At 44.0% G+C, this 27,405-nt stretch overlaps 1 protein-coding gene across 4 annotated transcripts in view; it reads right to left on the reverse strand.

The window, feature by feature from the left end:
* OPCML (opioid binding protein/cell adhesion molecule like) overlaps positions 1 to 27,405 on the reverse strand; it is a 1,038,307-nt gene that overhangs the window by 143,872 nt on the left and 867,030 nt on the right. The window lies entirely within an intron of this gene.

Raw genomic sequence — 27,405 nt, forward strand, 5'->3', positions numbered from 1 at the left:
TGGTGTGCTACAGTCCACGGGGTCACAAAGAGTCAGACACGACCGAGCAAGTAAGTAGCAGCAGCAGCTTACCTGGTATCTAAGTCTTGGGCATGCATAGATGCATCTTTAGTTTGCATTTCTGGACTTTCCAGAGTGAATTAATTACACTATTTCTGCTTGTGAGTCCCCAGTCCACTCAGCTTTTGTTATGATGCCCCTATGTCTGCTTACAGGTGCAATTAGAGAAGTGATTTTCCATACTGAGTTTGCTAGGTTCACACTGTAGTTATCAACCAATGCATTGAGTTTGTAAATCATATTCCAGGGGCAGGGTGGTGGTGGTGAATGACATAAAACAAACAAACAAACAAACAGAAAAAACTCATTATAACAAGAGCCGGAAGGAAAACAATAGCAGTAAATCTTACTCGAGGCAGAAAAAGATATTCCACATCCATCACTAAGCAGAAAATTGAAAAATACACACAAAATCCAAAAACCTCCTAGTTTATTCTTAGGTCCTCATGGTAACTGGTCTGCATGTGTGGAGCTTTGTTAACAAAAAGCTTTTGTCCACCAGTTGTAATCATTTTGAGGTATGACAGTTCCAAAGCATTCGTAATGTACAAGCCAGACTTGCTGAATGTAACATATTAAACAGTTCAGTAGGCTTACAAGGTTCAGAATGTTAAAAATAAAATTGTCCCAGTAGCTCTGCCCGTCTTTGTGCCAAAGCAATACAGATGATTTTTGAATAAAGAAAACAACAGTGTTCATCTGAGTTTGCTAACAACACCCCGTGACACAAGATGCTGTACAATACCCTGACTCTATCTCGAACACCCATTAGGACACATTATCGTGTGCAATATTACTTATTCAGGGTCTGACAACATCGATGCGTGCCTGGGAAAAGCAAGACAGGGATGCCACACGTGGGCTTTACCCGGTGGAAGCCACTCTGCAGGCTGGGTTCCTGCTCCTTCCTCCATTGATGACCCCTCTCCTTCCCACCACACTGGTGAAGAGAATAAAAAAGTCAAATTCTAAGTAACAAAATTACTGCTTATTTCTGAAAGCAGAGCCACGAACCTAAAACTCACTATGACTTTGCGTGCTAAGTCACTCCAGTCACGTCTGACCCTTTGAGACACTATGGACTGTATCCCGCCAGGCTCCTCTGGCTATGTGATTCTCCAGGCAAGAATACTGGAGTGGGTTGCCATTTCCTTCTCCAGGGGATCTTCCTGACCCAGGGATCGAACCCATGTCTCTTATGTCTCCTGCATTGGCAGGCGGGTTCTTTACCACTAGTGCCACCTGGGAAGCGCCGCCGTGACTTCATCTCTGTTGGTCTCCCTGGGTGGACGGCAAGGATGAACTGGGGTCCTGTAAGAATCCAGCAGATCTGCTGGCTTAAGTACAAATCACAGTGTCATCGGTGCCCTCCACGTTCCCAGGGTGTCTGTGTGTCTGTCTCCCCTTCAGGGCTTTTGTACACCTTCTGCAATGTGACATGACTTTGGAGTCTTCTGAGAAGAGTGTGTTCCTTACATTGGTGGTCCCCAACCTTTTCGACATCAGGGACCAGTTTCGTGGAAGACAATTTTTCTATAGACTGGAGTGACGGGGTGGTTTCAGGACGATTCAAGCACATTCCGTTTATTGTGTGCTTTATTTCTGTTGTTATTACACCAGCTCCACCTCAGATCATCAGGCCAGTTAGATCCTGGAAGCTGGGGACCCTTGTCTTATGACAGTCAACTACAAATTGTTATGACTTGGGTGGGCTTGCCAAGACGATGGGCAGATTAAAGTATGTGTGCACGTGTGTGTGTGTAAAAGGAGGGAGACTGGGGATGGTGAGAATGGAAGTAGATCACGTATGATACCCAGCCACGGTGGTGATAAGGAGCTTACAGACAAGCACAGTGGCGCTCCAGGACCTGTAGGATCCGGGCAAAACCCTTGAACAACAGCCCCTTGGAGGCCAGAGACCTTGCTTGCTGAGGGTCTCAGGGAGGCAGCATCTTCTTGTCCCCCAAGGGCCTGAGATTCATCGCACTCATCCCATGAAGAGCTCCTGCTTAGCGCTGTGGCACATGCGGACGAGCTGTTCCGAGAGACGATGGAGCTCTGATGGCTGAGGTGCTCGGAGGACGGTGCTGGATCTCCGCAGCCTAATGGGCCCAGCGAGGCAGTAAATTTCACAGCAACTTGACACATTAATATAGAAGTACAGTCTGTTATATCAAAGGGAGATTGTCTGAGTCCTTAAGGGGAAACCGGCAATCCAAAAATGAGAAGTGTGCACTGGTGACTTGTGAAAAATGTAGTTAACGCCAAACTTGAGAGCAGGGCTGCATGCTGTCCCCGTGGAGTTCTCCTCAAGGGCGGACTCGGCCCCTGCCGGACTCCGCACAGCCTGGGACATCCATGTCTGCAGACTGGGGTGGGGAGGGACTGAGCCCTCTGCGCAGCTGGGGTAGGGAGAGCCAGCGCAGACATCTGTGTGTGGTCCTGGGGGACTGCACAGGCAGCTTTTCTGCAGTTCTGTTTTCCCTGCATCTTTGACTAATCACAGCACATTTCTGTAGGACTCCACAGAAAACAACTTAATCCCCAATAACGGGGAGAGGGTTTGGTAAACTACAGAATATCTGCGGGATGAAAAAGGATGACCCCAATGCAGTGATCATCGTGAAGACCAAATTAGAAACAAACATGGGAACTATTTTGGTTCAATGTTTAAAGAACATGTAGACCATGATATCATCAGGACAGATGAAAACCCATGAAATTACAGTGCTCAGGACTGTAAAGTAACATGATAGGACGGAACTAGTTATGTTAGAAGTTTTTATTTTTCATTTTGTAAATGTGCTTTATTACTCTTGTAACATTATATTCTCTAGGCCTATATTTTTAATAAACCACAGGCATAAGGTGCTAACTTAATCTATTAACACTTCCAAAATCACTGCAGATGCTGATTGCAGCCATGAAATTAAAAGACGCTTGCTCCTTGGCAGGAAAGTTATGACCAACCTTGATAGTATATTAAAAAGCAGAGACATTACTTTGCCGACCAAGGTCCGTCTAGTCAAGGCAATGGTTTTTCCCGTGGTCATGTATGGATGTGAGAGTTGGACTGTGAAGAAAGCTGATCGCCGAAGAATCGATGCTTTTGAACTGTGGTGTTGGAGAAGACTCTTGAGAGTCCCTTATACTGCAAGGAGATCCAACCAGTCCATTCTAAAGGAGATCAATCCTGGATGTTCATTGGAGGGACTGATGCTAAAGCTGAAACTCCAATACTTTGGCCACCTCATGCGACGAGTTGACTCACTGGAAAAGACTCTGATGCTGGGAAAGGTTGGGGGCGGGAGGAGAAGGGGACGACGGAGAATGAGATGGCTGGATGGCATCACCGACTCTGTGGACATGAGTTTGAGTGTACTCCGGGAGTTGGTGATGGACAGGGAGGCCTGGCGTGCTGTGATTCATGGGGTCGCGGAGAGTCGGACACGACTGAGCGACTGAACTGAACTGAACTGAACCAATTTGCTTAGGCATTATCTAATACTAATATTTTTAGCACATGCTTAACTTTTCATCCCAAAGCTAGAGCCCGAGTACAGTTGAAGAGGGAAAGTCCTTTATTGCTCACACCCATGATTCACTCTCCCCGTGACTTGGCTCACTTCTCAGTGACTTTAACAAACTTGGTCCTTGTGAAACACAAGGCTCATGTAACCAAATCAACATGCATTGTTCTCAGGAGAGTCAACTCCAGAGGGGACCTTTCCATCATTCTGCTTTTGTTGTTGCCGTTTTGTTTTGATTTTGTTTCAAATACTGCTCTAAAATCAACTATCACCAGGGTAAGTTTTAATTGAATAAGTCTAGTAAATGAAAGTCTAGGGGATTTGGATTGAGTCCAGGTGTTTCTGTAAGTACTTCGGAAGCTAGTTGGAATGGGCAACACATCTGGGGTGACAGCATTTGGAGTCTCTAAAAGAAGAAAGGCTTTAATGCCATCTAGTTAAAGAGAAGTGACCATGTGTGACTTGCTCAAATTCTGAAAAATGTTAGTCCTCAAGCCAAGAATTATATATTGCTTTCTATGGATTGTCAGTATGCTAGACAGTGTATTAAAAAGCAGAGACATCACTTGGCCAACAAAGGTCAAAACTATAGTTTTTTCAGTAGTCATGTACAGATGTGAAAATTGGACCATAAAGAAGGCTGAGCACCATAGAATTTATGTGTTTTCCTTGTGGTGCTGGAGAAGACTCTTGAGAGTCTCTTGGACTGCAAGGACATCAAACCAGTCAACCCTAAAAGAAACCAACACTGAATATTCCTTGGAAGGACTGATACTGAAGCCAAAGCTCCAATATTTTTGCCTCCTGATGGGAAGAGTCAACTCATTGGAAAAGATCCTGATGCTGGGAAAGATTGAGGGCAGGAGTAGAAGGGGGCGACAGAAGATAAGATATTTGGATGGCATCACCAACTCAATTGACATGAATCTGCACACACTCCGGGAGACAGTCAAAAACAGAGGAGCCTGGCATGCTGCAGTCCATGGGGTCACAAAGAATCGGACACGACTTAACAACTGAACAGCGACAACAATGGATCATTACACAGGTGATGCCACAATCGTTAATTTACTTGGTGGTGGAGCTGTTTACTGTATTATTTCTAATGTACACTTATCTTTATTTTAAAGTCACAAATAGTCAAGCTTCAAGAGAACTAAACAAATCAACTGTGCTCCCCACATCCTGTCCCCTGGGCCCGCAGGTGCTCCCAGTTCAACGAGGTCAAAGGCGAGTCAGATCACAGAGACGGCTGTCAAACCCTGTCCTGTGCTTTGGTTTATCCGTGGTTATGTGTGAAGCTACTTCCAACTGGATGACAGCCTCACAGGAAAAGAACTGTATCCCACCAACCTGGTTCACATACAAGGGAACAAAAAATATTTTGAAAAGTAAACAATTTTGCTGGCCTCGAATGGCTCAGCAGTGGAGGTAGGACTGGAAACTGAAGCAGAAAAGAGAGACTGGACTTCTTCTAATCCTCTCCAACCTCTCCAGTGCTTAACGCCTAGAAGTAGACATGACAAATTGCAGAGATTCCTCATGGATAACCCTTTATAGACAGAACTGAACTGGATACAGGGAAGCCAGTGCCTTCATGATTCCTGTAATTCTTTCTCCTCAACAGCAGAGGGATATTTTAAGAAGTTTATATATATATTTATTTGAAGGTCAACTAACCCTTCATTTGCACTTAAATTTCTTTTTCTTTCTTTCTTTTTTGAGAAATTCAAATGGGAAATGCATTAATACTTTTATTAAAACTAAACTACAGTTCCATGTATACATGGTGAATCTAGAAAGATGGTACTGATGAAGCTATTTGCAGGGCAGCAATGGAGATGCAGACGTAGAGAAGTTTTATGGACACGGGGGTGGGGGAAGGAGACGGTGGGAAGAACGGAGACAGAGCAGCGTGGAAACACAATAGACAGCCAGTGGGAATTTGCTGTATGACTCTGAGAACTTAACCCAGGGCTCTGTGACAACCTAGAGGGGTGGGATGAGGTGGGAGGGAGGGTCACGAGGGAGGGGACATATGTATGCCTATGGTGGATTCACACTGATGTACGGCAGAAGCCAGCACAATACGGTAAAGCAATTAATCCTTCAATTAAAAATAAATAAAAACCTAAAATACAGTTCCAATTCTATAAAGTATAACAGTCCATCAAGTGAGGGGACAAGCTTCTGCTTATGTGTGCACCCGGATCTCTGCAGACAGGGGGTGGCTGGAGGAAATGCTGTCACAGACCCAGACCCCCAGGTAGCAGGGAAGATGATTAGATTGCAGATGATAAGACTGCCAAATAAGAGAAGCCAAGGAACAGTGCTTAACCATCAAAGGAATAATGGGGATGGTTACCACAAAGACGAGATTTAAGTGGCAACAAGGCAGGTGGCTATCCAGTTCTCCAAGAGCCATGGAGATGTGAATTAAGCCATGGAGCTCCTACAGGCAAGAGAGGTAGGCTGTGCTTGCTGTGTGCAATCTAAAGAAATCAGCTACAAATGATCAGGAGTCTAAGGTCAGTTACCATAATAAAGGCACCGTCTCTTGCCCAGTTTCTGGAACTAAATGAACTCAGACTCAGAATCCACTGAAGGGAAGAGATGTGGCTTCCAGTGAGGAGGGTGTTTGCCATAAGTGGGCAGTAACTGCCTTGGGTCCCTCCTCAAAGGACCTTGAGCCATTTGCTTGTACATCCACGCATTTGGAGAAAAGTGAATTGTTGGGTGGAGTCTGAGTTAAAAATAATGCTCCGAGTGCAAACAGCATTGTTCCTGAGTCTTAGAACACAGGTGTATTGGGGGTCCCCCACCCATGCCCAACTCCAAGGGGCTGAAACCCCCACATGACAGTCATTCCCCAGACCACACAATGGAAAGAACAGCTGTGTACAATGGAAAGAACAGCTGGGAGCTGGCAGTGGAAAGGGCCAGGCAGAAAATTTTGTACCCACCACCTGCCTCAAACAGCAATTGAAACCACATCTCAGTTCTAGAGACTTAAAGAATAATAGGGTTGTTTCCTGCTGTATCACCATTTACTTAGAAGATGTACCCTTAGAGAATCCAGAAGGATGAGATCCGAGCGGATGGCCACACCTAGCTCCATCACTGCTTCCAGTCCAGCTGCTGTGCCAGATGTGGTTACTCTGCCAGAGCAGATTGAAGCAGATCATGGGCCTCGGTATGCAGCCAGTGACCTAGTAAACTCATTATTTTCCTTTCTGATAGGAAAATCATTCTCGTGGCGTGAAACAACAGTACATCTACATTGATGGTTTGCCCCCAGGCTGTGATAACTCTCCATCCTCTAACAGATTTCCAAGGGGCTGAACTTGCTGGACATTCTGTAGACTATCATTCACCCCGTATGTCAATGATACCATGCTCGTTAGAATAGAAGAGTGAGGACTGGCAAGATATCGGAGGCTCTGCAAAGATACATTTATTCCATAGAGAGGAATAAACTCTACAAACCTCAGAGACCTACAACATCATTGACATTTTTAGGGACTCGGAAGTCGGACATGCTGAGATAGCCTTTCAAACACAAGGGACAAATTACTGCATTTCATAGCTTCCACCACTAATAGAGAAGCACAAGGCATGAGAGCCCTCTGCAGGTTCGTATTCTGCACCTGGGGGTCCTAGCAAGCCCAGGCTGTATGCAGACATCCCTGATGCACGGGGTCATTAGACAGACAGGTCTTATGGGGAGAGACGCAGTGTGGAACTTATGGCAAGTGCCAAGGAGAATCGCTACAAAGATGCTTAGGATCTCGGAAAAGGCCAGGCCATCTCTGAAACAGAACTACACACCATTCACAAAACACAAGAATGCCATTTGGTCCTAGAAGAGACAGACCATTTATCTGCCTGGAGGACGTCACATGACCATGTGATCAGAGCTGCCCATCTTTTTTTTGTTTAATCCTTTCTATTTAATTAAAAGTATCTATGCATTTTCAATTAGATTAGTGTTAAGTATAATTTACATGGAGACTTTTATTCTACTTGGGTATGTTTTTACTAAACATAATTGGGTTTGCTCATTGAATGAAATATCATGCCTTCTACTAAATGTTTAAGATTATGAAAAACTAAATATGTTGAACAAAATCAAATCACTATTCTGACAAATAGTGCAGTGGACTCAGAATGTGGTTCAGATTGGAGACCGAAGATGTCACACAAACATCAGGAAGATAGGGAAAGGTCTGTTATTCACAGAAGATGCCTTTCAGGATAGAGCAGGGCAGTCCTCCCAGAGAGGTCCAAAATGGCTTTAAAAAGAACATGGAAAGGAGGCTGGCTTTCTGGTTTCTGGTGGTTAGGCCTGGGGTTGGAGCAGTTTCACTGTTTCACTCATGCAGGCAGGGGCTTGCCTGGATTGAACTCCTGTCCTGCAACCCCAAGCCAGGCACGAAAGGAGAAATCACCTGGGTTCGTGATCAACCTGCCTAAACATGGGGCAGAGGGAAAAGGGGGCCTCAAAAGCTGCCAGCAGGACTCCCATGGTGGTCCAATGACCAAAGCTCTGCGCTTTCATTGTGGAGGGTATGTGGTCAGTTTCTGGTCGGGGAAGTTCTGCATGCTAGGTGGTGCTAGAATGGCAACGTGTGGGCTTTCATGGTGGCTCAGGAAAAATCTGTGTGCCTATGCAGGAGATGTGAGTTCGATCCCTGGGTCAGGAAGATCCCCTGGAGAAGAAAATGGCAAGCCACTCCAGTATTGCTGCCTGGGAAATTCCATGGGCAGAGGAGCCTGGTAGCCTATGGTTCATGGGGTCACAAGAGTTGAATGTGACTTAGCAACAAAAGAGCAATGTCAACCTGAAGACAATTTCCAAGATTTTTAGGCAACTTAAAACTTGTTTTCAAATCTTGAAAGATGATGCTATGAAAGTGTTGCACTCAATATGCCAGCAAATTTGGAAAACTCAGCAGTGGCCACAGGACTGGAAAAGGTCAGTCTTCATTCCAATCCCAAAGAAAGGCAATGCCAAAGAATGCTCAAACTACTGCACAATTGCACTCATCTCACACGCTAGTGAAGTCAAGCTCAAAATTCTCCAAGCCAGGCTTCAGCAATATGTGAACCAAGAACTCCCAGATGTTCAAGCAGGTTTTAGAAAAGGCAGAGGCACCAGAGATCAAATTGCCAACATCCTCTGGATCATGGAGAAAGCAAGAGAGTTCCAGAAAAACATCTATTTCTGCTTCATTGACTATGCCAAAGCCTTTGACTGTGTGGATCACAATAAACTGTGGAACATTCTGAAAGAGATGGGAATACCAGACCACCTGGCCTGCCTCTTGAGAAACCTGTATGCAGGTCAGGAAGCAACAGTCAGAACTGGACATGGAACAACAGACTGTTTCCAAATAGGAAAAGGAGTATGTCAAGGCTGTATATTGTCACCTTGCTTATTTAACTTATATGCAGAGTACATCATGAGGAACGCTGGGCTGGAAGAAGCATAAGCTGGAATCAAGATTGCTGGGAGAAATATCAATAACCTCAGATATGCAGATGACACTACCCTTATGGCAGAAAGTGAAGAGGAACTCAAAAGCCTCTTGATGAAAGTGAAAGAGGAGAGTGAAAAGGTTGGCTTGAAGCTCAACATTCAGAAAACAAAGATCATGGCATCTGTCCCATCACTTCATGGGAAATAGATGGAAAAACAGTGGAAGCAGTGTCAGACTTTATTTTGGGGGGCTCCAAAATCACTGCGGATGCTGATTGCAGCCAGGAAATTAAAAGACGCTTACTCTTTGGAAGGAAAGTTATGACCAACCTTGATAGTATATTAAAAAGCAGAGACATTACTTTGCCAACAAAGGTCTGTCTAGTCAAGGCTATGGTTTTTCCCGTGGTCATGTATCGATGTTAGAGTTGGACTGTGAAGAAAGCTGATCGCTGAAGAATTGATGCTTTTGAACAGTGGTGCTGGAGAAGACTCTTGAGAGTCCCTTGAACTGCAAGGAGATCCAACCAGTCCATTCTAAAGGAGATCAATCCTGGGTGTTCATTGGAAGGACTGATGCTAAAGCTGAAACTGCAATACTTTGGCCACCTCATGCGACTAGTTGACTCACTTGAAAAGACTCTGATGCTGGGAAGGATTGGGGGCGGGAGCAAAGGGGATGACAGAGAATGAGATGGCTGGATGGCATCACCGACTCTGTGGACGTGAGTTTGAGTGAACTCCGGGAGTTGGTGATGGACAGGGAGGCCTGGCGTTCTGTGATTCATGGGGTCGCGGAGAGTCGGACACAACTGAGCGACTGAACTGAACTGAACTGAACTGCTGGTATTAACTTGAGTTAATCAGTGGTCCCTCAATGTCTAGATAATTTCTAAGATAGAATACTGAAACATTAGTTACTAAGCAAAGGTTTAAGTTTATGCATTCTGTCTCTTATTTTTATGATATATAGATAGATATGGTATGCACTTGTGTCTCTTACAAAAACATCTTAATCTCGGCTCTGCAGAGACTGAGCAGCTCAGCCACCTTAAGATCAGGTAGGGCAGGGTAGGAGAAGATAGGAAAACTACACAATCTGTGTGGAGCTCTATACCAAGGTCACAAGTGTAAAACCTTGTACCAAGGTTACTGATGGGGAGCCCACACTAAGGTCAACTTTGGACTGACTGAGCCCCATAGCAACCTTTGCCATGAGCCCCACCCCAATCTAAACTGGCCAGCTCCCTGACCCCTATATTACATCCTAACCAATCACCTAATGCCACCATTCTAGTAGGAATTTTCTCTGCCTTGAGGCTAGAGAACTACCTTCTTCATTCACAGATGAATCTAAGTATTTGTTCCCTGATAAAGATCCTGCAAAATATTGCCTTGAACACACTTTACCACAATGCGACCAAGGGCACGAGACTCTGGGGACCCTATCATTCTATCATATTCTGCACTTTCCTGATGTTCCCCACTGGATAGAATTGTGAATGGCTTCTTAAAATTGCAGTTGAGTGTTGATGTCTTTCTAACACTCTGTGTATGTGTGTGTGTTTGTGTGTGCTCAGTCATGTCTAACTCTTTGCGACTCTATGGACTGTAGCCCACCAGGCTCCTCTGTCCATTGGATTCTCAGGCAAGAATACTGAAGTGGGTTGCTGTTTCCTACTCCAGGGGATCTTCCCAACCCAGGGATCAAATTTGCATCTTTCAAGTCTTTGAATTGGCAAGTATAGTCTTTACTGCTTCCCCACCTGGGAAGCCCAACCACCTGGGAAGTAAGGAGGGCATTTACAGAGTTGGTTTCTCTACACATGAACTGCACAGGTACAGAAACCAAGGAGTGGAAGCAGGAGTGATGCTGTTTAACATCATGCCCCTCCACACAGTTGCAGAAACTGTTCTTATTCTTGCAACTTCTGGAAAGCAGGAGGGTGGAGGTGGGAGTGGGAGGAGAGATGGGCTTGGAGAAAGGCAGGTCCTCCGGCCAGGCTGGTGTTCGTAATCCTAAATACAGGGAGCCCAGACATGGAATCATCTTTTTTCTCCCTCTCTCCCATTTGAGAAATGTCTTTCATACACTGAATGGGCCATAAATTAAACACTGAGAAATCTGCTTCACTACTTGTAGAGTAAAAGAGGACTTGCTCTCTGCACTTTTTGTGTTTGACCTTTCTATCAATTTCCTTTAGCAATATTAAACACCTGATTCTCCAAGTTCTAAAAGAGGTTGGAAATGTGTCATCATGGTCTGATGATCTAATCACTAGATTAAATGCATCTGCGATTCTGAATGTGACTCCTCTGCTTGCGCTGAGTTTCCAGGCTGCCTGGACAAGTCAGTTCATCTCTGCCTCAGTCTCCTCCCACATCTCTATGGGCATCTTGGGGAGTCATGACAAGATGTTGCATAGAAGCTGAATGTGATTTTCTGTATTATCAGAACAATAAAAGGAAATATCGTCCCTGCATTTCTGAGAAGTGTTAGCACATATACCTTTTGCTGGAGACATGTCTTTGTTCCTGTGAGTATCAGGATAGGAAGGGAGATAGATGAAGCAGCAGACGCATGCTCTGCCAAGCGGGATAAACGTGTGGGCCTCCTTGCCACAGCAATCAAGTGTGATGCACTCAGGTGGGGAGCAGGCAGCGGGAGGAGATGAACACTTGAAAAAAAATACAGATTCTGTTTCTAGGCAAGTGTCCTTAATAGTAAAAAATGAGAGAGCAGAAATACAGAAAATGTGTGTTATATAAACAGCGTTGGTCCCAAATAGAAGCTATACGAGGAGCAATATCAACTCATCAAGCTGCAGTGAGAGCGAAGCCTGCCTCAGGCTTTATCTAAGGAAGAGTTGTTTTCCAAATGCTGCAGGAGCCCTGAGCTGCTTTTAATCCTCCACATTTCCTTTGTGCATATTCTCAGAGTGGGGAGAGCTCAGGAGAGATGAGAGCTGCCTGGGCCAGCACATGCTGCTTGGTGGGGCTGGGGGACGCGAGAGAGTGGGCAGGGGGCTGTGGGGAAGGCACTCAGCCCGAGATGAGCCACAGGCCTGGTGGGCATCAGGAGAGAAGATGAGAGGATGTGGCTCCAAGCTACCCATCACCTAGGAGACGCGACCAAAGGGTGGGGCCCTGAATGGCTGAGATGCTCCTTATCCTCAGGCCCAGGCCTTGCAGAGGCCCCGAGTTACCTGCTGTGTACAACCCTGAGGTTTCTGGTAGCAGCTGAGTGCATCCGCAGCTGAGTGAGCACCCTGGTCGCAAGAGCTGTGCACGCTGGCACAGCTCTGTCTTCCACCCCATGGCCTCCCTCAATTGCTTTGTTGCAACTTTCTGGACACAGCCTGGATTCCAAGACCGGACCTTCTCCTCCACGCCCAACCATCTGCCTTCATTTTGTGATTCTTAAACAGTGCGGCGGTCCAGGAGGTACAAGGACCAAGGGAAGGTCGACCAAAGTCATACAGAAAACAACTGGCCCAAAACTTCATCACTCTGATGTGTCTGACATACAGCAGGCACACAAAATATGTGCTCATTTATTTGTCTCATTGCTCTTGACCACCTGCTCAGTTGTAGGTGTTGGGCATACCGTGGTAAATTTTTCCCTTCTGATCAGCTTTTCATGGAGTTCTGGAGAATGGGAGACAGACAAGGAGAACATGGACAAGTACTTAAAAATGCAATCATTTTAGATACTAATGGGGCAATTTAAAAAGTACACATCTATAATCATAAGTTTGTTTTCTAAATCTGTGAGTCTTTTTCTGTTTTGTAACTAAGTTCATTTGTATGCTTTCTTTTCAGATTCCACATATAAGGGATGTCATATGATATTTCTCTGTCTGAAACTACACTCAGTATGACAATCTCTAGGTCCATCCATGTTGCTGCAGATGACATTACTTCTTTCTTTTAAATGGCTGAGTGGTATTGGAGAAGACTCTTGAGAGTCCCTTGGACTGTAAGGAGATCCAACCAGTCTGTCCTAAAGGAGATCAGTCCTGGGTGTTCACTGGAAGGACTGATGTTGAAGCTGAAACTCCAATACTTTGGCCACTTCATGCGAAGAGTTGACTCACTGGAAAAGGCTCTGATGCTGGGAGGGATTGGGGACAGGAGGAGACGGGGACTACAGAGAATGAGATGGCTGGATGGCATCACCGACTCCATGGACATGCGTTTGAGTGAACTCCGGGAGTTGGTGATGGACAGGGAGGCCTGGCGTGCATGGGGTCGCAAAGAGTCGGACACGACTGAGTGACTGAACTGAACTGAATATTCCAGTGTATACATGGACCACATCTTCTTTGGTTGCCGGGGGGAAGGGATAGTTAGGGACTTTAGGAAGGTTGTGGACACACTGCTATATTTAAAATGGGTAACCAACAAAGACCTACTGAGCTCTGCTCATTGTTATGTGGCAGCCTGGATGGGAGGGAGGTTTGGATACATGTATATGTGTGGCTCAGTCCCTCAGATAGACACCTGAAACTATCACAACATTGTTAATAGGCTATACCCCAATGCAAAATGTTTTTGGTGTTAAAAGATGAAAACTCAAAAAGTAAATCAAGATTATTTCATAGAAAAAAGTTAAAATTACACGTCTAAAGGAGCATGGTGTGTCTAAAGGAGCATGGTGTGTCTAAAGGAGCATGGTGTGTCTGAAGGCTTTGAGGCAGGGTCAGGGAGGGTCTCCAGGAAGAAGGGCATCAGGCAGGAGCCTGCGGGAAGGTCTTGAGGAGCGTGTTTCAGGCAGAGTGAAGAATGAGGTCAAAAGTCCCGCAGAAGGAAAGGGTTTGGGTCTAAGGACAAGAAGGAAGACTGTGTGTCTGGGGGAGGTGTGGAAGACGAGAGTGGGGAGTGGACGAGGAGGAGGGCACGTCACTGGCATCTTGCTGGCCATGACTGGGACTTGGTGTTTTAAGTGCAACGAGTGAGACCCCATTCACATCTTTGATCTGTAAAGTGACGCAGCTTGGTTCATAAGTAAAGAAGAGATGGGCAGAGGGAGCTGCAGACAAAGGAAGGGCAGCCAGGAGGCTGGACAGGTCAGGGGAGAGCTTATCCTAAGAAGAAACATGGGACAGGGATGAGATGTGAGATAAAGTTTAGCGGCTCAGGCAGAAGGACCAGCACTGATTGGGTGTTGGTACTTGGGGCTTGGAGAGGAGACCGAGAAGACTCCAAAGATTAGTTTAACAAAGAATGAACTCATTGTTTAACGATTAAAATATCTAATTGATTCATTAATGTTGCTTGTCCTGGAACCATGAAAAATCAATTGTTGGAGAAAGACAGCTTTATTAGATTAAAGAAAAAAATTTGATGATCATAATAGTTAACATTTTAAGAGGATTTGCCATTGCTAAACCGTATGCCAGCTGTGTAAATATATTCTCATCCAATTTTCTCAAAACAGTAAAGGAGGAAGTTGTCTGCCACTCTACCTCTGCAAAAGCTTACAGAAAGGAACAAACTTTGTTAAAGCCGCACAAAGAGTAGGAGGGAGAGGGAGGCCGGGGGTCCTCACCCCATTGTTAAGCCTGATTCTGCAGTGGCTCCCACCTATTTGTCTAAGAAGCTGCTGAATATCCAGACGAGAACCTAAGTAATGCATACTTAGCCGAGATTTACTATTTTTCACCCTTGACACATAAAGGCATACTAAAAGAGACAGTGTTATAACTACTCAAATAAGTGGAAGTTAAATAATATCGAGGCACTAGTTTACACTAACTGATCTGTCAAAATATTTTTGCAAACCATCCCCTCATGGCAGAGACATGAGAGTACTGTAACTGTCCTCTGATGTTGGGCATTCCTGAACTCCTTAAAACAGATATGCATAAGAGAAAATACCAAGAAGTAGCACAGCAGTTAGAGTGCTAAGCTGATTGGGAAATATTTGTGTATCTTAAAGATCTATTGAGATAGATGCTTTCATATTTTGAAAATGACCATTTATATCAATTTACCAAACACCTTGGTGAGAACTTTCACATCTGTAAATTTCCAATTCAAAGAACACTTTGTCAAAACATGAGCTTCGTGTTTCTTTCGGAAAATCTAATGGACATAAGATGTGGAATAGATACTGCATATCCCAGTATAAATCAGGGAGGAAAGAAAGTGTCAGATTCCAAAGGGATGGGTGGGTTTAACTCAAGAGTTTCTGTTGATTGTGGGTGAATATTGAATTATACCAACAAGTCCAGAGAAGGTATGAAGGTCTATCCTTGTCAGGTCTGGAGAAAATAACCCTCAGTCTGATTCCCCAAACGGCCCTTCATTTCAGATGCACGTCAACATATTCTCTGAGAGGGCATTCTCTAATCAAATGATTGCTGTTGTTCAGTCATATCCAACTCTTTGCGACCCCATGGACTGTAGCCCACCAGGCTCCTCTGTTCATGGCATTTCCCAGGCAAGAATGCTGGAGTGGGTTGTCATTTCCTTCTCCAGGGGATCTTCCCGATCCAGGGATTGAACCCATGTCTCCCGCATTGGCAGGCAGGTTCTTTACCACTGAGCCACCAGAGAAGCCCCTGGGGATCCTAAAAAGCCACTGCCCTTTCATTATAGTGACCATGTCAGTAAAGACACCAAACACTGGTTCTGTTGCCCTGCTGTTGGTTAAACCGCATTACAGCAAATCCCAACACACGAAGCACAGCTCTAGGAATTTTTGAACCATTGTGCTTGGTGGCCTTTGTATGTATTTCTATCACAGCACTTCACACATCACTCTTGCCATTGTCTGCTTCCTCCTCTGGTGAGTGAAGGCCTTGAGAACAGGGCCTAGAGCTTTGACCTTTATCATCTATTACCCAGCACAGAGCATGGCGCTTGGAAGGCAGAGCACACAAATTTGTTCAATGAATCAATCAATAAATCCATCAGCCTAGTTCAATACACTCACTTCACAGGTAAAACGTAAGCCCACACTGCTAGTTAATGATAGAGCCAGGACTACACGTGATGTTCCTCAGACTTTCCAACCCCCAGTCTATCTATAGCAGCTGCTGTGTCTATTTCAAGGCTTGTATGCATAATACAAAATTAAATCAAAATTGAAAAAAAAAATTCCTTTCCTTGAAATGATCGGGATATATTTGACCTGAATCAGAAAATACCATTTTCAATGTGTTATCAGAATTTTGTGTCTCAGGGAACAAGAGGGATGTTCTAAGTGATAGCATCCACGTGTGTCCTGAGCTGTGGTTTGTAGGAGACCTGGGAGGGAGGAGCTGTGTCAGGAAACGGGAGGAGGGGAAGGGGGAAGGAGAAAAGAATATTGAGAGCATGATCCAAGGAGAGGAGGATTTTAAACAGTAAATTAAAAAATATAGCACGTTGAGCAAGCAATAATATTTCTACAGAAATGATAGTGAAATGGAATGGGGCCCAGCATCCCATAATAAATGTCCCCATCCTGCTGCATGAAAATCCATGGGCAAGTTATTAACAAGCAGATGGTTCTCTCCAACACCTGTCTGTATCACAACCCATTTACTTCCTTTTTTTTTTTTTCCTGCTGAATTGCAGGTTTCCATTAATGAAAACTCTGAAGATTCCAAAACCTATTTCATCTCTGGAGACTGCCTGCAGACAAGCAACTGCAGCATTAAAGAGGTTAAAGCATTTTGAGGGAGACAGGGCCTGGGCTTATACACAGGCCACAGAACTCTCAGAGCCCCATGGAATTAGAACCTGTGCATACAGAATAAAATGGAAATTTCCTTCTGGGACATTTAAAGGTCCTGGAGAATATCAACACTAGCACTTGACTGTTGAGGCTTTGAGCATCCACAGGACGGAGCAGAGGGACCAGCCCTAGAGCTCTGGTGCTGGCTTGCTTTCTGGGGCCTTGTCTACCCAGCACATAGGCTGTTTCTCTCAAGGTCAGATCAGTCAAAAAGCCACGGATGGTGCTGCATCGTTTGATTTGGCAGTGAGTCAAATGCAGCGTCCTAACAGGTGCTGCCCCTCTACTGTATTTGGAGACAAAGTCCTGAGTAGGAGGTGCATCTTTACAATGAAAGGAGGTGGCTTTGCAATCAGTTCAGTCTGGATGGGGTGCTGCCCCCAACCACTTGGTAGGGTGTCAGCAAACAAGTGATTCAGCTTCCTCAGAATGGATCTTCATGGGGGTCACATCAGCATAACAAAGTCATGTTCCTGAGTTTTTGTGTAGATTATATGAGAAAATGACAGCAAACTGCTCATCACAGAGCCTAACAAAGGGTTAAGGGATCAACAGAGTTTGGGTGTTATCATTACTATTATTACACTTAGACAAAGTATTAATTGCAAAAATGCCTAAGAGACCAGAAACATATATCTGCCTCTGGCTATATCTGTCTTTCTTTGTGTCTCTCTCTTCCTTCTCTTTCTTCTTTAACAAACAATACCAGCTTGAATCTGGTAGTGCTTTCGAGTCTATTTATGGGTTTGTTCTTGGGGGCTTCCTCAATGGCTTCGCACGGAAAGAATCTGCCCGCCAATGCAGGAGACACAGAAGACGTGAATTCGATCCCTGGGTCTGGAAGATCCTCTGGAGGAGGAGCAAATGGCAACCCACTCCAGTATTCTTGCCTGAAAAATTCCATGGACTGAGGAGCCTGGCGGGCTACAGTCCAAAGGGTCGCAAAGAGTCAGACACGACTGAGCGATAAAGCACACATACGGGTTTGCTCTTAGACGAAAGTTATTCTATGAAAGCAAAACATCTCCTAACTTTTGTGTTGGGGCCAGTAAGAAAGAAACCTTGAAAGAGAGGAAATGACAAAGAAGCAGAGGAACCTTTCATGCCTATCACATCCCACAGTCCTCAATGTGCAGAGAACCAGTCCCTAAGGATGGAGGGTGGTATGGGTTGGGTCCAGACCCCAGAGAGAGGTGCAAGCCAGGCTGTAGGTTGCCACATCTAGGAGGTGAGGAAGGCTTCACACTTCCTTGATTAGCAGACATGTCACCCAGGCTCAACAGGGCTCCCAGTCCTGGGGAAACTATCTCCTTTACTCTTTAGTCCTAAGTACCTTATCTTTCCCAAAGTATGTGGAAATGACATTTTGTTTACAAAGTGAAACAAAATGAATCCATGGGACTTGGTTTCCCGTTGAAGTCACTATGCCATAAACGGACTAGGCTACTTAAGAGGAATCCAGAGGCTGTACAGAGCTCCAGATGGTATTTTGGCTCCCACAGGTGTCCCTGGCGTCCCCCTGGCTTCCTTCAAATTCAGATAGTATCACAGGCCCTCCACGGTATCTCTGCTTCTTCTCTCTGATGTAGAATCTATGTAGAGAAGCATTCAGTATTTCCTGAAGCATCATCCTTTTGGCTAAATATAGAACACAAGAAATGTCTACACAAAGTGTTTGAATCAAAGAAGGAAAAAGAACCAATATGCCATTTAGTCTGTGAATTCTAACCTGTTATTCCTTCTATTCTTCCAGCAACATTTCCCAGCCATCCTAGTTTTAAAACAGCTTGATTTGGACTTATTATTACTAGGTCTTTTCATAACATGCCATATGCAAAGATATTTAATAACAGAGGCACATTTTTTCTTTGTTGACTATGAATAAAGCTGAAATAAAAGAGGATAATATCCAGGCATTTGCAAGAGACTATATTTAACCTGTCTCTAAGAGCTTTCAACATATGGCTCATATACATCTGCTTGCTCTATGATGGCTCAAGTGCCCCCACTGGCCTCTTATTCTTCTTTCCTTCCTGCTAACAAGCTTCAAAATAGCCCCAAACTTTGTCAGAACCGAGACAAAGCAGAGGAAAGATCTCATTCCCATCAGGGCTTTGAGCTCCTAAAAGGTTTTGTGGCGAGGATTGACACTGACTGTTGAAATAAATGATTAGCAGCCAGGCCTGAAAAGCATGAAGTTTATACAGAAGAGTGAGAAGGTAGATGCTGTGAGCACTCAGCTCGGGACGCAGGCCCTGACCACTGTCAATCATAGCTTCGCTGCTGCGGAAATTTTGAGTTTGTGAATAAAGGTTACAATGTGTTTGCATAAAACATACAAGGGTAAAACAAATGTAAATAAGCTTTCTATGTGTGCTTGTGTGCATTTCTGTTTAACAGGTTAAATACCTTCCTTTAAGGCAGGTCTCAGTTTTCTCATTCCATACATTTGGCACGGGTTATTTATTTTTATTTTTTTTTAAGGGATTCAAGTCTCTATCTGGAACAAATACAGAATATCTCCTTGTTTCATTACCACTTTACTTGCTTCTTGTTTTCCTTCAAGGCAGAGTTGATGGGTCACGTCTTCCATGAAGTTGCTGCAACAAGTCTCACTTCAGTCCTGGTTTCTTTGATCCTCTCATTTGACAAATAATTATTAAGCGTATGTCAGGCATCAGGTACATGCTAGGGGCTTGGAGATACTGCCAGTCTCTGCTCCTCTTTCTCTATCATCGTGTGCCAAAGCCCCTTAAAACACCTGTCATCTTTTATTGCAACTTGTAATGGGTGTCTCTGTGACATCTACTAGACAACCAACTTCTTGATTGGGGAACAGCTTTTAAAAACATTTCTAGGCCTTGGAGGCCACCTGGAACATAGTAGCGCTCAACAAATTTGTTGAAAGAAAATCGAAATTTGGAAAAGAAAGCCAAGGCACGGGAGATAGGCAGAAGCTCAATATTTCTGACTATTAATTTCCCTGCACATCATTTCTATGAACATGAAATTGAATATGCAACTAATAGTCACCATGAAAACAAGTAACAACACATTTTGTTTAAGAAAAAAAAAAAAAAACCTTCTCATTTTTAGCTCTAAGCAGTGCTTAGAAAATTTCATCAACACATTGTAATATTAATCAAGAATAAGTTGATACATACTGTTTGGTGTGCCAAAAAATAAATTTACACTATAATTTGTTTCTCAGAGAGGCCATGGAAGGAAGCAGAGGGAAAATGGCCTGCCTCTGAGTTTAATACAAATAACCCCCCAACTGACTAGCCTTTTTACATTGAAATCCGAGCCACTTAATTTTCTTTCTCCCACAGTTTGGTCCGTATTCATGTGCATTTTCTAGTTGATGTTTTTTTTTATGCTAAGGTCAACTTTTAGGTTTAAGGCCAGGTTTTCCTCAATAAGGCTTGACTTATCTTGAGGAGGCTGTGTTCTCTTTCTTGGAGTTCTGAAACAAGTTTTAAGGAAGGGGCTTTACTAGTTTGGTGATCAATCTTATTGCTAGTCAGCAATAAAAACCCTGAGCCCAGCACAAACCAAAGATCTCTGCCCCAGACAAAACCCGCGAAGTGACAGGCTCCTGTTTCACTTTTCCAATACTTTGACCACCCAATGCAAAGAGCTGACTCATTGGAAAAGATCCTGATGCTAGGAAAGACTGAGGGCAGGAGGAGAAGAGGGTGACAGAGCATGAGATGGCTGGATGGTGTCACTGACTCAAAGGATATGAGTTTGAGCAAGCTCCTGGAGACAGTGAAGTACAAGGGAATTCTGGCATGCTGCAGTCCATGGGGTCACAAAGAGTTGGACACGACTGAAGGAGCGAACAACAGCAACAACTTATTCTGTTTTTGAAACATCAACTTGAAAGAAGCCACCAAGTGCTTGCACCTCATTGTATGTAAAGGCACCCGTAGTCTTGATTTGTATGTATTTTTATATAAACTGGATCATGCTACAAGTCTTGTTTTGTAACTTATCTTTTAAGGTTTAACACTATGACTAAATCTTCCTAGATAAGAGCAGATTGATCTCTTTCTTCCTTTTTATCTGCTGGAAAATATGCACAGTAATTCCAAGCCACGATATATTCAAACACTCCTCTTTACGTGAACACTTAGATTGTTCTCAGAGACGTTTCTGGCTGATCTCAGTTGGTGGTTTTATTTACATAACTGAGTACAGAAGGCTCTGACACTCCACAATTTTACATAAGGGGCTTGAACATCGCAGATTTTGGTGTCCTCGGGGGTCCTGGAATCAGTCTTCTGTAGTAGATATGAAAGGACAACTGTAATCCTTTTTTACCTTCAAATGAAATTTCATAGAGTTCTCCAAAATACAGAACACTTGTGTAGACTTCCTCTAGTCAGTGTCAGATTCAGGTAAGGGGGTGGTGTATAGGATCCGGAGCTCACTCGCTCAGCTTTGGGGCCTCTCGCTGAGCAGGTCTTCCCACATGCTACCATGGTCCTCTCTGAGCCACCCTGACCTCATCCTGCTGGTCCCATGATGTGGACTGGAGCGTCCACAGGACTGGGACAAGATGCCTAATGAATCTCTGTTCTCAGCACTAAAGGTATCTGACCCACTGGCCCAGAGATTCGAGAAGGCATTACTGGAGAGGGTGTCCCAGCTTCCGGCGTGAGCTATCTGTAGTCCTGAAGTTTGTATTTATGACAGCCATGGCCATGTCCAGCAGACAGACCTCACGCGTGTGTAAGCATGGAAGGACTGAGCGGGTCTCCCCGTGTCTCCACGTGGAGCTCCCTCTCTTACTTGAGATGATGAGTGATTGGACTTCATGGGCTATGAGACGGACTCTAAGGTGTTTTACATTGCAAAAAACTTGTCTTCCAAATGATGTTTTCTGTAGGCTAAAAATAAAGTGCATTTTTGGCTCCCGTGTATATCAACTGAAAAGAAGAGCCAACAGCCTTGATACAGAACAGCAACAAAATAATTTGGGACCAAAATGTATCTTTCATTCAAAGTGGATAATTTCTATCCTGTTAAATGGGAAATTATGAGTAGGTAAACATCCAGGTTATTGTTTTCCAGAACAGGTCAATTCCTCGACACCAACGTATATCATGTTCTGTAATTCTCGGGGACTCAGAAAATATCTGTTGAATCAGTTAACTTGATTGAAATTGGTTTTTCAGCTGTCAGTATATAATGTATACACGTATTGAAAGAATAGAAGGGAATTAAATCACATTCAAAAAATTAATCAAAAGAGCTGACAATGAAATGACCACTTGGGGTTAAAAATTAAAAGAAAACAATTCTGTAATGCCAACAACAGTCTGTAAACTCCTCTCCCATGTGAGCACAACTGTGAAGTCATTCCTTCTGCCCAGACCTTCTTCCTCCCTTTCCTGTGCCACCGACACATCCTGCCCTCACCTCCCAGAGCTGTCTGCACTGCTCTCATCTGTACCCTCAAATATAAAACTCCCCACTTTAAAACTTTGCTGGGAACTTTTTATTAAGATATCTCCCATGGTTAATGAACCACATATCTCAGATTTTCAAGAATGGACAATTTTAAAGTAAGCCATCTTACTTTATCCATGAATACATTCACTGGTCAAAACACATGTCTTGCTTAGGAAATATGACCATTGTATTGATGCTAGCTCCTACGTTACCCCTGCCTCCCTTACGTAACTTGACGCTGCATCAAAAGTACCATTCATTCATAAAAGAAAAGTGAAGAATATCTGATACCACTAGAGTGAGAAATAACTTGGCCAGTAGAGATAGGTGTTTTTTCAGTTCAGTCAGTTCAGTCGCTCAGTCGTGTCCGACTCTTTGCGACCCCATGAATCACAGAACGCCAGGCCTCCCTGTCTATCACCAACTCCCGGAGTTCACTCAAACTCATGTCCATCAAGTCCGTGATGCCATCCAGCCATCTCATTCTCTGTCGTCCCCGTCTCCTCCCACCCCCAATCATTCCCAGCATCAGAGTCTTTTCCAGTGAGTCAGCTCGTCGCATGAGGTGGCCAAAGTATTGCAGTTTCAGCTTTAGCATCAGTCCTTCCAATGAACACCCAGGACTGATCTCCTTTAGAATGGACTGGTTGGATCTCCTTGCAGTCCAAGGGACTCTCAAGAGTCTTCTCCAACACCACAGTTCAAAAGCATCAATTCTTCGGCGATCAGCTTTCTTCACAGTCCAACTCTCACATCCATACATGACCACGGGAAAAACCATAGCCTTGACTAGACGGACCTTGGTTGGCAAAGTAATGTCTCTGCTTTTTAATATGCTATCTAGGTTGGTCATAACTTTCCTTCCAAGGAGTAAGCGTCTTTTAATTTCCTGGCTGCAATCAGCATCTGCAGTGATTTTGGAGCCCCCCAAAAATAAAGTCTGACACTGTTTCCACTGTTTCCCCATCTATTTCCCATGAAGTGATGGGACAGATGCCATGATCTTCGTTTGCTGAATGTTGAGCTTCAAGCCAACCTTTTCACTCTCCTCTTTCACTTTCATCAAGAGGCTTTTTAGTTCCTCTTCACTTTGTGCCATAAGGGTGGTGTCATCTGCATATCTGAGGTTATTGATATTTCTCCCAGCAATCTAGATTCCAGCTTGTGTTTTTAGGACAAGGCTTAATGCAAAGCCATGAGTTTCTAATTCTAGCACATACTGGTCCATGATGATTTTTATAGTATCCATCTATTAATAACTACACCTTAACAGACCAAGGATACAAATGACTCACTTAATGTTCTGTTTTGTAAGTTTCTTTACATTGTTTTTCTCCAAATGTGGGAGGGGTACATCTTCTTATAGGTACCTATGGAAAGAGAAACTAACAAACGGCTGTGTGGCAAATGTGAGTTACATGGCGGTGTTTTACTGTATGAGCACTTTCCTATCTTCATTAATGCTCTTAATCATAAATATTCCATGTATTCCCCATTCCCTCCAGGCACTGAGTCGTGTCTGCTCAGAAAGACACTGTTCTCACAGGCTGCCACTCACAGCCATTGTGAGAGACAGACACTTCAGCGCTCACTCGGAAAGTGTTTACTGAATTCACAAACAGGAGACGGCTTCACAGAAACAAATCTCGGCCGAGCCTTCTGCACAGATGTCAGATTTCCGTAGAAGCCTCCCGGAGGCACACGGATCCCACAATGGACTATTTTTAGTCCTGATAATTAATATTGGAGGAGAAGGGGAGGAGGATGAAAATGTAGCTCCGGCAAAAAAGCAATTACCATCGACATCATATATTCTCACCTACGAGATGTGTTATTTTCAGAGAAATAAAGAAAGAAACCTTCCCCAAACCCATAGATTTTTCAACTGTGCCTCCCATGAAGTAGATGTTTAATTCTTCCCCTTTAGGATTCCAGAAAGAGCTTGGACTCGTAGGTTAATATATGCAGCAAATGTTATACCAGTGTGGATCTTACTACTACAAAAAAAGATGTTTGTTTTGAAGTCCCAGAAAGCAAGAATTTGCATCCCTCGCACACACCGAATATTCATGACCAGCAGCTGCAACAAAAGTTGGGGATGCCTTCAAATTCCTTTCCGCTAGGTCCCCAGTGTCTAATTTTTGAGACATTTTCTCACTCCTTTAGGACTTCACTGAAATTGGCCTTGTCTGTGAAGACTTCTGCATTCCATGTGGATGAACCCACATCTGTTAAGTAGCATACTCTTGTTCCAGCTCAATGAAACCCATTCTGTGATGAAATAGAACAACCTAGGGTTGCTCAGCGCCCAGAAGCACAGTGAAAGGGATGGCAGGTGCCTCGTCGTGCTCAGACAAGGTTCCCACTGCCAGCTCCTGTCTGCTCACCTTCCCTAAACCCACAGCTCAGGGCTGAGGCCCTGGAGAGGGAGGGGCAGTTGCATCAAAGACCGCGGACGACTTTGATTTCAGAGCTGTTGTTCAGTCTCTCAGTTGTGTCCAACTCCTTGCCACCCGATGGACGGCAGCACGCCAGGTTTCCCTGTCCTTCACCATCTCCTGGAGCTAGATCAAACTCAAGTCCAGATTGTCAGTGATGCCATCCAACCACCTTGTCCTGTGTCGAAGCTGAGCTCTCGGTTTAGTTTACCTCTCTGCTCTATGCATCTTCTCCTGATTGGAAAGCTGTGCTCTCCTCAAGTCTATGAATTTTGTACAAAGTTTAGTCTTTTTTTCTGACAGTTTCCCCTCTGTTTCCATCACAGCCTGCTTGTCTTCTGGCTGCCCCAGAAATGTTGGCATTGCACAGGGATTCACACCCTCTGTGCTAAATCTAAATGTCCAGGCTGGATGGACTCTGTCAGGATTTATAATCGTGTATTCACATGTTGGCTAGGTGTCTCCTAGTGACACATCACAGAATCTCAAATTCACACATTCAAACTGGCCTCAGTACCTTTCCCTCTAAGCAGGTCTCATCTCTGAGGCTTTCATTAAATCACTGAGACTGTGACCCCCTCAGCCACGAACAGGCCTGTATGTGTGTATCCTCCATGGCCCTCTTCTTCCACATCCAGTCTATGACCAGTCCACATCACAGCATCTCCAAAAGTTCTGGACTCTACACATGTTGTTGCCTCTGCCATAGTGCCGGATCCAAACCCTCATCCTCACTAGCCTGGACAACCATAGCAGCTTCCTGAAGTGACTCCCTGTTTCCGCATCCTCAAATTCACCCTCCATCTGCCAGCGAGATTGTGCCAAGATATCATCAGACGTACGAAACTGCCCAACTTAAAACCTTCCACGGATTTCTTTAGCATCTAAAAGATAAAATCAAGACTCCTTACGGTTGGGTAACACGTGGTTTCTGCTTTTGTCCCGAATCTCATGCCTGCCTAAAGACTGTCATCCCGCCTGGAATTCAGCATTCTAGCATACTGAGTTGTTTGAAAATGGAAGTATAGTTGCTTTTTAAAAATTGAAGTAGAGTTGATGTATAATATTGTGTTAGTTTCAGGTATACAGAAAAATGATTGCTATATATATATAATATATATAATTACTATAAATTTACTGTATAATAGAGGATGAGATGGTTGGATGACATCACTGACTCGATGGACATGAGTTTGAGCAAGCTCGGGGGGTTGGTAAAGGACAGGGAAGCCTAGCACGCTACACTCCATGGGGTCACAAAGAGTCAAACACAACTAAGCAACTGAAATGAACTGAGATATACTTCCCAGATTATTTCCCTTACAAAATATTGAATATAGTTCCCATAGTTCCCTGTATTATGCCTTAAATCAGTTTTTGCTTATCTTTTATGTATAGTAGTTTGTGTCTGTTAATACTATACTCTTAATTTAACCCTCCCCCACTCCCTTTTCTTTTTGGTAACCATTTAGTTTGTTTTCTGTGTCTATTTGACTCTGTTTCTGTTTTGTGCATAGATTCACCTGTATTGTTTTTTAGATTCCACATGTGTCATACGGTATTTGTCTCTCTCTTTCTGACTTACTTCATGAAGTATTAGTACTGTCTTGGTCCACCCATGTTGCTAGAAATGGTATTGTTTCATTCTTTTTTATGACTGAGTAATATTCCATTCGGAGAAGGCAATGGCAAGCCACTCCAGTACTCTTGCCTAGAAAATCCCATGGATGGAGGAGCCTGGTGGGCTGCAGTCCGTGGGGTTGCTAAGGGTCGGACACGACTGAGCGACTTCACTTTCACTTTTCACTTTCACACATTGGAGAAGGAAATGGCAACCCACTCCAGTGTTCTTGCCTGGAGAATCCCAGGGATGGGGGAGCCTGGTGGGCTTCTGTCTATGGGGTCACACAGAGTCGGACATGACTGAAGTGACTTAGCAGCAGCAGCAGCAATATTCCATTGTGTGTCTGACATCTCCTTTATCCATTCATCTGTCAATGGACGCTTAGGTTGCTTTCATGTCTTGGCTATTATGAATAGTGCTACTATGAACATTGGGGTGCACTTGTCTTTTCTAATTACAGTTTTCTCTGGATATATGCCCAGGGATGTGGCTTATATGGCAACTCTATTTTTAGTTCTTTAAGGGACCTCCCTACTGTTTTCCATAGTGGCTGTACCAAATTACATTCCCAAACAGTGTAGGAGGGTTCCATTTTTTCCTTTTCTCCACACCCTCTCCAGCATTTGTTATTTGTAGATTTTTTTATGATGGTCAGTCTGACTGGTGTGAGGTGATACCGCATTGTAGTTTTCATTTGCATTTCTCTCACAGTTAGTGATGTTGAGCATCTTTTCATGTGTCTGTTGGCCATCGGTATATATTCTTTGGAGAATATATTTAAGTCTTCTGCCCATTTTTCGTTGGATTTTTTTTTCAATACTAAGTTACATGAGTTATTTGTATATTTTGAATATTAACCTCTTATTGGCTGCATCATTTGCATATATTTCCTTCCATTCTATAGGTTTTTGTTTTGTTAATGTTTTCTTTTTTCTCTATGCGTGTATTTCTTTTATCCTCTTTGTAATTAAATCATACCTCTCTAATTAATTCCATCGCACCTTCCTTGCCAGACTTAGCAATTCTCTTTATCCTCTAACATCCAGCTCCAGATCCTTCCCTGGCAGAATTCCCTGAACATCCACCCA

Source organism: Moschus berezovskii, chromosome 25, assembly GCF_049115385.1.
Source record: "Moschus berezovskii isolate FMDL1 chromosome 25, NW_MosBer_1.0, whole genome shotgun sequence".
Taxonomy (NCBI): domain Eukaryota; kingdom Metazoa; phylum Chordata; class Mammalia; order Artiodactyla; family Moschidae; genus Moschus; species Moschus berezovskii.